The following is a 10,419-nucleotide window of genomic DNA, read 5'->3' on the forward strand; positions in this document are numbered from 1 at the left end:
CTACCACTGAGGGAAATGCATTTTCCTAAACCAGATTACCTTTCTCTGGGAAGACCTGATGTTTATGCTCCTCAAACTGTAGATAAAGGGATTTAACATCTGGGTGACCACGGTGTACATCACTGAAGCAACAGCTCCCTTCTGTGCTGAGCGGGTTGAGGGGGAACTGAAATAAATACAAAAGGGAGTCCCAAAGAATAGAGAGACCACAGATAGGTGAGAACTGCAGGTAGAAAAGGTTTTCCTCTTCCCCTGAGCTGATGGGATCTTCAGGATGGTAGAGAAAATGTACGTGTAAGAGATAGCCAGGCAAAGCACGCAAAGCAGGCCTGTGAGGCTGTTTGTGGTGAAGATCACCAGCTCATTGATGAAGGGGTCATGCAGGACAGAGTCAGAAGGGGGTTGATGTCTCAAAAGAAGTGTGGGAGCTCGTGGTCTGCACAGAAGAACAGGCTTTTCATCAAGAGTGTGTGTAAGAGGGAGCTGAGGGCGCTCATGATCCAAGATGCAGACACGAGGAAGACACAGAGCCCAGGGCTCATGACCATGATGTAATGGAGTGGGTGGCATATGGCCACATAGTGGTCATAGGCTATGACTGCTAAGAGGAATGCCTCCAGCATCCCAAACAGCGTAAAACAATATAGTTTTGATAGCTACACTGCATATGAGATGACCTGACTCTGGATCCATATGTTTGCCAGCATCTTAGGGACTGTGGTGGACACAAAGCAGGTGTCTGCAAGGGAGAGGTTGACCAGGAAGAAACGCCTAGGGGTGTATTGTTGAGCATCAGAGATGATGGCCAGAATGATGAGGAGATTGCCTGCCACTGTGATCGGGTACATGGAAAGGAACAGCGCAAAGAGGACCTCCTGGTGCTCTGGCTGTGCAGTGTCCCAGGAGGAAAAATTCCGAGATTGTCGAAACGGTTTGGCTCAGTGGATAGAGCATTGGCCTATGGACTGAAAGGTCCCAGGTTCGATTCCGGTCAAGGGCATGTACCTTGGTTGCAGGCACATCCCTGGTGGGGGGTATGCAGGAGGCAGCTGATTGATGATTCTCTCTCATGAATGTTTCTAACTCTCTAGCCCTCTCTCTTCCTCTCTGTAAAAAATCAATTATATATATATATATATATATATATATATATATATATATATAATCTATTTATTTATTTATTTATTTATTTATTTATTTATTTATTTTTAATCTGAGATGCAGGTCAGGTTTTCCCAACCCATTTGTCTGTAAGCAGAAAGTCAATTGAATGAGGTTGATAAGTCCTGCGTTATGAACTCTGAAAATGATACAATATGCCAATGTTAATCTGAGATGGAACCACATGAAATCTCCAATGTTTAGCTGGTTGAGACCTACAACAATGGAAGTTTCATGTACTTGAATGAAATTTTTGCAAATGCCTGTACTCGGTGCCAATGGAAAGAAAAGATTTGTTTGTAATGGGAAAGAGGTGTTGTCTTTAAACTTCATTATATAAGCTTTAATCCAATACATATGTTTTGGGGCCAACATGGATGTGTTTGTTGGCATAACAGCTGTGGCATTCATGTGGCCATTATGACATTAGTCCATCCTAAGTCTCTACCCATATTATTCCCTCTCTCATTCATCTATCTAGCTAAACTTCAGATCTCAGCTTACATGTCACTTCTTCTGGGAATCCTTCCCTGTTTAAACTCTTACCGCAAACTCAGGTTCAGGTCTCCCACCCCCCTCCCCACATCCCCACCCCACTCCTGCACCTTCCCCATCAGAGCATGTGCCACTCTGCATTGTGATCATCAACTTGTCTGTGTCCTTCACACTCTCACTGTCGAGCACCACTGAGGGTAGGCAGAGAAAATGCCTATCTTGTTCATCTTTGGAATGTAACTTTAGCCCTGAGCCTGGTGCAACATAAATACTCTGTATCCAGCTTGTGAATAAATAAACCCAAAGAATAGAAAGTAAAATTGGGTAGAGGTAATCCCAGGCAGAAGAAACAGCTGAACCTTTTAAAAAAAATCTTTATTGTTGAAAGTATTACACATGTCCCCTTTTTCCCCCACTGCTCTCTCCTACCCCCTCCTATTCTTAGGCCTTCACCAGCCTATTGTCTGTGTCTATGGGTTATATATATACATGCATATGAGTTCATTGGTTGATCTCTTCCCCCTGCTTCCAAAAGTTATAGGGAACTCACCGTGCTGATCCCGGTGACAAAGCTTCCCCTGGGGTAGATACTTAACAAAAGGAAACAAAACAACCCAATTAAAAATAGGCAAAATATTTAAATAGACAGTTCTCCAAAGTGGGCATATAGAAGGCCAACGGCATATGAAAAAATCCGCAAAGTCAACAATCATCTGAGAGATGCAAGTCAAAACAGCCTGCACTTTTTTTGTTACTACAATAGTTTCTCACATACTAGTAGCTTTGAGTTAATGGAGTCCTGGCCATGGCAATATGTCGAAAACCTGGTTACAGAGACATAAAGATGTCAAACAAATCAAATGCAGTCTTTCCAGGTGACATTCTGGGAATGGAAGAGTGTTTCAGCTGAGGGACTAACCCACAGAGTTAGCTTTCCCTGTGCTACCCTTTTCCCTCCAAAGAACATGTCCTATGAATCTGTCAGCCCCAGCTGCATCCAGTAAAATCACTAGTTACCAGATAATAAAGGCATCTGGTGTCTTATTCCTTCACCGACTATGGATATGTCTCACCGAACTGGTTTCCTCTTGAATGTGGACACACCAGGGCCTGTTGCTCCCTTCTTATTAAAAAAAACACCAAAGGTAAAAATAGGGAGCCCAGGAATAGAACACAATATACAACAAATTTTGGTTTGCTGAAGGTGGCATTGCCACTTGGTGGAAAAAAGGAAGCGGGATTGAACAAATGGTGCTGAGACAAGCTAGTGAATACTTTGGGGAAAATTAATTTAGATTCATTCCCCACAGTGTTTACTGGATAAATTTGAGATATCTAAAGCATTGGCGAAGGAGACTCAGTGGCCCTGGAGCAGGCTGCTCACGTATCTGATGTTTGCAAGGTTGCAGTGCCCTTTGTTTCAGCTGTTCATTCTATCTGCTCTGGGACAAGCTCGGGACACATCTGTCTCTTCTGCCACCACTTTGTCTCCTCCTTACAACATCCTTCTTAATTGTCACAATCACTCTGAGAGAAGGAGCCCGGGCTCACCAGCCTGCAGAGGTAGCGAGCCCAACCCTGCTGTCCTCTTTGGCAGCGTCCTTTTGAACCCCTGTCCTTGGTTTTGTGGGGGAAAAGCATCACCTTTTTAAAAAAATATATTTTATTGATTTTTTACAGAGAGGAAGGGAGAGGGATAAAGAGCTAGAAATATCGATGAGAGAGAGACATCGATCAGCTGCCTCCTGCACACCCCATACTGGGGATTGCCCGCAACCAAGGTACATGCCCTTGACCGGAATCAAACCTGGGATCTTTCAGTCCGCAGACTGATGCTCTATCCACTGAGCCAAACCAGTTTCAGCAAGCATCACCTTCTTATTCTTCGCTTTGGTGACCACAGCAGCTCTGTGGAGGGCTTGGCTGCATCTGTTGTAACCCAGGAGAGACACCTCACTTGGACACAGATCAAAAATGTTTAGAAAAGCGCGTTTATTTCCTGTGCAGGGTCTGCAGCCGACACGTACAGGGAAGTCGGGACCGGACTGCAGCACCAAGCTCTAGAAGCCTTTTGCTTATATAGGCTTCTTATCTTTAGCAAGCAAGCAAGCTATGTGTACAGAAGCAGATATCTGCCGTTAGCCATCAGCCATTCCTAATTATTTTACATGTAACATTTCAGTTCTCCCTTTCTCCTCCCGCCACCTGGCCTCACCCCTCCTTGTATCAGATAGTGGTTAGCACATTCTGCTTTTAATGAGCTTGTTTTAATGAGCTGTGCAGCGGCTGCCGTGCTGGCCTTGGGAATTTATGGTGCACAGCTGCCGCGCTGGCCTTGGGAATTTTTCAGTCCATAACACAGCATCACCACTGCTGGGCAGCCTGCTGAAGCCACGTCATCTTGGTGCTGAGATTCTGCCTTGGGGAGGTGGTAGTGTGGCGTCTTTGGTGGTGACACCTGTATGGCGGGGTGGATGAACGCATGCTGACACCCAAGGGGACTGCGTGGTCTGTGTCTCCTGATGTGGCCCAGGACAGTCCCACTCTTTCAAATGCCACCATCCCCACGAAGGGAGTGAAGCGGAAGGACTCTTCTTCATCGGAGCGCTTCTGCTGGTAGGAGAGCATGGCTTTCTTGATGGGCAACTGGTGGACACAGCTGACCCCCTGCATGTACTTGGTGATTGGGAGCACATGCCCAGCGTGTCCTGCACGCCCTCCCAGCCTCCAGCTTGGGGAACAGGTCCCGCCAGACTAGGTCTTAGAAGAAGTTGTAGTGGTAACCCACAGAGCACAGGTACCTGATCACAGGGTGGGAACCCAGTTACCCAGTCAGGCTTCTCATGTCACAGCAGCTCCATGAAGACCCACACACAGCACAGATGTAGTGCTGTGCCCCTGCCACCATGATCTTCATTGGCATTGGCGGCTGGGAATTGTAGTGAGAGTAACTGTATCCCTGAGAGGATGTTGCTCAGGATAATCTCAGGGGCCACTGTTACTGAGAATCATACAGCTCATCGATGTCCTCCTCCACGTCAGGGACATCTTCCAAAAACGTCTCCTCTGGGTCCAGGTCTTTCTTCCACATTTGAACCTGGTGCAGCCACACCCCAACTTTCCTGTTGGCATCCTGTTGCCTGGTCATTAATGCCCATCTCACTTTTTCTTCATGCTGCTTCTTCAGCTCTTCCATGTTGAAGTCATCCTCATCCTGGTCCTGCCTGTGCCTGGGGTCATGGCTGGCCTGCTGCTTGGAGATGTTTTCAGATTCTATTTTAGGGCAATGAACCCTGGACTTGGCCTTCTGGGTGCTGTGAATGAAGTTAATAGGCTTGCTGGACAGTGAGGAGATGTTGACTTCAGCTACATGGGTAGATGCCTTCCTGATGGTGGAGTGGAGGCTCAAAACCTGGCCATCCTCAGGGGCTCCCTGCATCACCTCAGCCAAGTCGATGGTGCCCATGGCCAGCGTCTGGTAACCCAGGATGGTCTGGTTTTCACCACGCAGCTTATTCTGCAGCAGGATCTGCAGTTTGTTCCCTTCCCTCTTGATGGAGTGGGGGTACTTCAGGGAGAAGGTCAGTGCCAGGTCGGTCTTCACTGGTCTCCTGGGAGGCACCACAATATCAACAGACCTCAGGACAAGCTGTGAGCCCGCATTCTTCACCGCGATCACTAAGGAGGTCAGCTCCTGGGACAGGTCCTTGAGAATCAGCAGTTTGGTCAAGGTGAGGCTGCATAGCCTGGGCACACAGGTGGGGCTGGAGCAGTCCACCTCCCAGACTCCACAGAGGTCCATAGGCACCAGTTTTGTGCAGGCAGCTGGCATGCTGTCTCGGCCAGCGGGTGGTGGTGAAGCTGTAGCTGCAGGACTCACAGAGGTGGTCTTTCTACCTTGTGTTGGGAGAGGGGGCACATGCCATCAGTGGCAGCTCATAAACTGCCAGATGGGTTGGGGGCTGCAACTCAGACCAACCCCCGGGCACTCAGTGATTGGTGGCAATAGGTGGGGCAGGATTGACCACAAGGACCACATGCTAACCTGGCAGCCTTGCAAACTCAGAGACCTAAAGTGACCACAAAGGATGGTCTGAAATTAAAACTTTTAAACTAAAGTAAAGCAGTTTATGGTGGGCAGTCACATCCTAGGCCTGCATCTTCCCTGACAAGGCTCAGTCTTTACCTCAACTGAGTCTATTGTCTTTTTGCATCTAGAATAACATATCCTCAGAATGTCAACATAATTTTCCTTTATTCAGACCCCTCCAAGCACAGGCACCGCTCTGCTCTCTGCAGAGACCACACATCCCTCATTGTTGTTGGGTTCACTGTTGACTGTTAACTACCCTGCACACACCCAGTGAAAGAAGTACGTGTCTACCATTTTACTGTCCCCCCAACCTCAGGGTTTTCCCCACTTTGCTTTCTCCTGGCTCCCTAATCCATCACCAATGGAGTTCATGGCACCCATGTAGGTCTCTAGTTTGAATTTTAATGTATAAAATGAGGTGCAAAGCTGCCATTCTCCAGAGCATTATCTCCATCCCTTGAGATTTTGTTTTCTAACAATTGGTGACACTTTGGCTCAAATAAATTCACAAAAATTCTTCACAGGTTTGAAAATTTCTTACATTGACATGAGAAAAGATACTTGGCAGGAATTATAGGTGAGGAATGATGCAACACATTAGTACTTCAGGTTATTTCTTAGCGGAGGATGGACAGCACCTCCCTGTATTAACAGCATCAGCCTTGGGGTTTCTGACAAAACAACTCATTATAAGATGGGAACACAGAGGCTTTTCTGAGGTGGAAGGGTCTGGATATTAGGACAAGTGGGTTGTTAAGGCCAGCACTGCTGACATGGCAACAGGGCGGGATCATATCCGAGTCACACAGCAGCGAAGAGATGGATCGCCAGCCCTGATAACAGGTCCCCCTCCTGGTATGTTGTCAGCCCAGGGAGGCCCCAGCTCCTGACTGGGAGGGTCTTAGGGGATGTGGTCCCCAAGGCAGCAAAGGGCAAAGCAACAGCCTTGGTACCTTGAGCTCCACTTCCTTTTGGGGAAACCATCCCCACTAATCACCATGATGTGTAAGAGTGGGACAAGGTGTGTAAGGATTGTCAGGACAACATACATGGTCACGTGGAAATGGGCATTAGAAAGGGAAAGTCTGGCTCTAGCTGGTTTGGCTCAGTGGATAGCACATTGGCCTGCGGACTGAAGGGTCTTGTGTTCAATTCCAGTCAAGGGCACATGCTTGTGTCGCAGGCCTGATACCCAGGAGGGGGAGTGCAGGAGACAGCCAAGGAAAGTTTTTCTCTTGTCATTGATGTTTCTATCATTCTACCTCTCCCTTCCTCTCTCTGAATTAAATAAAAATATTAAAAACAAAAGGAAAGTCTGTAGAAAAATCCAAAAATACTCATGACTGAGCATAAAGTGAAATGGTGCAAAGTCTCCCTTCTGACATTCCCAAAACTTTGTGGGCAGTGACTTTCATCTTATCGAAAAGGGGATAGACAGTGAGAGTGGGTTGGAAGGAGATGTGGACCCAGATTCCTTTGGAAATTGGAATCTGGGAGGGATCTCTGGGGAGTAGCAGGGAGCCTTCTCAAACCTGAGGGCCTCTTTCACTGCAAGGAGTCCTGGAGTCTGGGTCAGCCCAGCTCCTACACTCACCTTGTGGCCTTGCTGCGTGCGTGGGGAGGGATGGGGCACCTGTGCCTCCTGCCGGGGCATGGAGCTGAGGATGCCATCTGTTGGCTTCTCTTTGTTCTCCTGTGCGGAGCTCTGTAAAGGCAGTTCCCAGTCACCCAGGGAAAGCCTCAGAGCCCTGGGTTGCTGCTTCTCTGCCCCTGTGACCTTCCACTCCAGTCACACACACACAACACACACACACACACCACACCACACAGTGTGATCTGCTGACACCTCTACTGGTGAGGAACAGGCATGACAGCCTGAAAGCCTAGGATGCCCATTGGCACAGATAAGGGCCCCTCTGGAAACCCATCTGCCTCCACCTCCTGTCCTGTCCTGCGTGTGACCATGACAGGACTGCTAGGTTATCTGACACCCAGCAACCTCTTTCTGTCCCGGGGGTATGGGGGCTGCACAGAGATAGCACAGAGGCGGCCTGGCCAGGACTGGTCTGACTCCGGCCACAATATGTTACCTGAGGCCATATTTTTGAAACTAGCCGGCAACATTGGGGTTGATGGTTGAACCAACGCCTGCACCGGCTAAAAAAGCTCTCACTCCCAGGTCTCCAGAAGCAAGAACACCAATCGCTGGGAACACAAAGAGAAAACATCTTGCACTGGCAAATGCATCGTGGCAAGTGAGCTGCCTGTGGGCTGATGTGGTTGCCTGGTTGCAGGTGTCAAAGTTCTGTTGGATAGTGACCTCAGTACCTGGGATTGTCTTGCCTCAGTCCCCTTATGTCATGACAGCTATTCACATAGTCCTGTGGGTCGCTGTCTGCGGTCCCCTCTTCTCCATAAAACTCCTGATCTGTACACAGTGGCACCAACACACCCCTCTCCCAGCACCTCAGAACTTCTGCTGGCAGCCAAGATCCAGGGTTTGAGGAGACAGACCTGGGCTCAGACTCAACCCATCATTCTTACCTCTTCCTGGATAAGTCCCTGTGCCTGTCAGGGCCCTTATCTCTCCTGCCTGCTGAATGGGTTATGCAGCAGGTGCTTCTTCGGGCTCCTCAGGCTCATGTGGGGGTAGCTGTGAAGTAGGAGGAAGACTGTCATGTGTAGGTAGTGCCTCCAACCTCTTTTCCTTTCCAGCTGTCATCTCCTCTGTGTATGCTTTTCTTTTAATCCCACCCAAGGTCAGTACATCTTGTATATGTGTGCGTGTGCGTGTGTGTGTGTGTGTGTGTAAGCATGCCAGAGCTCCCTTCCTAGGTCCCAGTACATAACAGGCCCCACATAGGGAAGAATAGGCAGGAGCTTTGTATTCTGTCAGGATTTCTAATTTTCAAACCAACTCTGTGGAGGGGGTTGAGAGAAGCCTCAGCCTAGAAGGTCTGAACATTTCTGAACTCTGGACTCTGAATGTCATGTCCACTGAGCAGCATCTGCCTGACTATGGATCCCAGCTTCCCAATTAGCCAATGAGGGTGTGACTCAGAACTGCTTACCTGTGAGCTCAGTGTAAAGGGAGCCCAGTTCTCTCCACCCTGGGTGGGTTTTAATCCCCCCAGGCAGGGTGTGTACATGAGGCAACCAACCAATGCTTCTGTCTCACATTGGTCTCTCTCTCTCTCTCTCTCTCTCTCTCTCTCTCTCTCTCTCTCTCTCTCTCTCTCTCTCTCTCTCTCTTTCTCTCTCTCTCTCTTTCTTTCTCTCTCTGTCTCTCAACAATTTTTAAAAAAGTTTTTTTTTTTTTAAGAAATCACTGCCTATGCACTTGATCACTCTGACCTGTGTTCTCTCTGTGACTCTCAAAGGACAAAGCAGCCAGTCTAGTCAAGCACTGGATAATGAGCACTGCGGAAGGAAAGCAATCCCAGTTTGGGGATTTATCTTAAACTTTACTAAGACAGAAACATAGATATGTGTATCTATAAGATGTTTATCGGGGCCTTTTAACACACACACACACACACACACACACACACACACACACACACACCAACTTAAACTCCCTCCATTAGAGATACAAGGAAAGCACACACTCTATACAATTAAGGGCACACAGTGAAGCCATTCTAAGTCAGTATGTATCCACTTATATGTGTGCTCATGATCATTGTTATGTTAAAAACAATTTCTTCTTACCTAGAAAAACAGAAAGAAAATACCAATTATGCTTCTTTGATACTAGGAGGACCTACTCCTCACTGTCACTGTGAGAAGGAAAGGAGCAAATTCATGCAAAGTATGCGGCATTGTTTGAGCACGCTCCTTGCTGCACAACGCATGCTTTCTAGAGTTTAGATCTGATTACCTGTCTTCCCTACAGCAGCTGAGCTCCTATCTCTTCCAGAGCAGCCCAGGTTTGTGGCCAGGTGGTCAAGGCCTCAAGATGCCTCTGGTCTGACACCCTTTATTCCAGCACTTTCCACGAGGTCACAAAATGCTTCACCTCCATTCTGCTGACCTGCTGTTCCTTTCACCAAACCTACTTCTCCATTCTGCTTTCCCATTATCGGTTGGGTAAGAGCCCTTATCCAACTCGAACATTTTCTCTTGGTCACATCAACTCTTGCCCCAGAGGTACCACTCCCGTTTATGCCTTATTTTTGGTCTTTATGTATTTTAATGATTGACCCACTCCACATTTTGCAGAATTGGTCCCTTAATTAGGTTATTGTAACAACAAATAACTCTTCCCTGAAGCCCTTCTCCACAATCCTGAGCTTTACATTCCATAATGTTATAATGGATTTAAACTGTGAAACCTCAAAATAATACAGCTAGATTAGCACTGATGTTCTCATATTTGGAGAAACTGCCTAATTAACATTGCTCCATAGTGAGGTTATGCTTAAATTTGAATTTTCCTGTGAGCCACACAAATAAAGCCAAGAGCATAAGTGTGAAATGCTAATGACAAATTTGGGAAGGCAAACTCTAAATCTTTATTTCTAACACTAATCCAACTTCCTTATATGAATTGAATCAGAATATTTATTAGTTATCAGAATATTTATCAGAATAATATATTAGTTTAAAATGCAGTAACTATTGATGAGTGTAACTATTGAGGGAGAGTCGTCTGCTCTTTAGAAACAGCC

The 10,419-nt window shown here is 47.2% G+C and overlaps 1 pseudogene; it reads right to left on the reverse strand.

Moving 5' to 3' along the window:
* Positions 1-4,329, reverse strand: LOC118721862 (annotated as a pseudogene).
* Between the last annotated feature and the right edge of the window lie 6,090 nt (positions 4,330-10,419).

Source organism: Pipistrellus kuhlii, unplaced genomic scaffold, assembly GCF_014108245.1.
Source record: "Pipistrellus kuhlii isolate mPipKuh1 unplaced genomic scaffold, mPipKuh1.p scaffold_m20_p_180, whole genome shotgun sequence".
NCBI lineage: Eukaryota > Metazoa > Chordata > Mammalia > Chiroptera > Vespertilionidae > Pipistrellus > Pipistrellus kuhlii.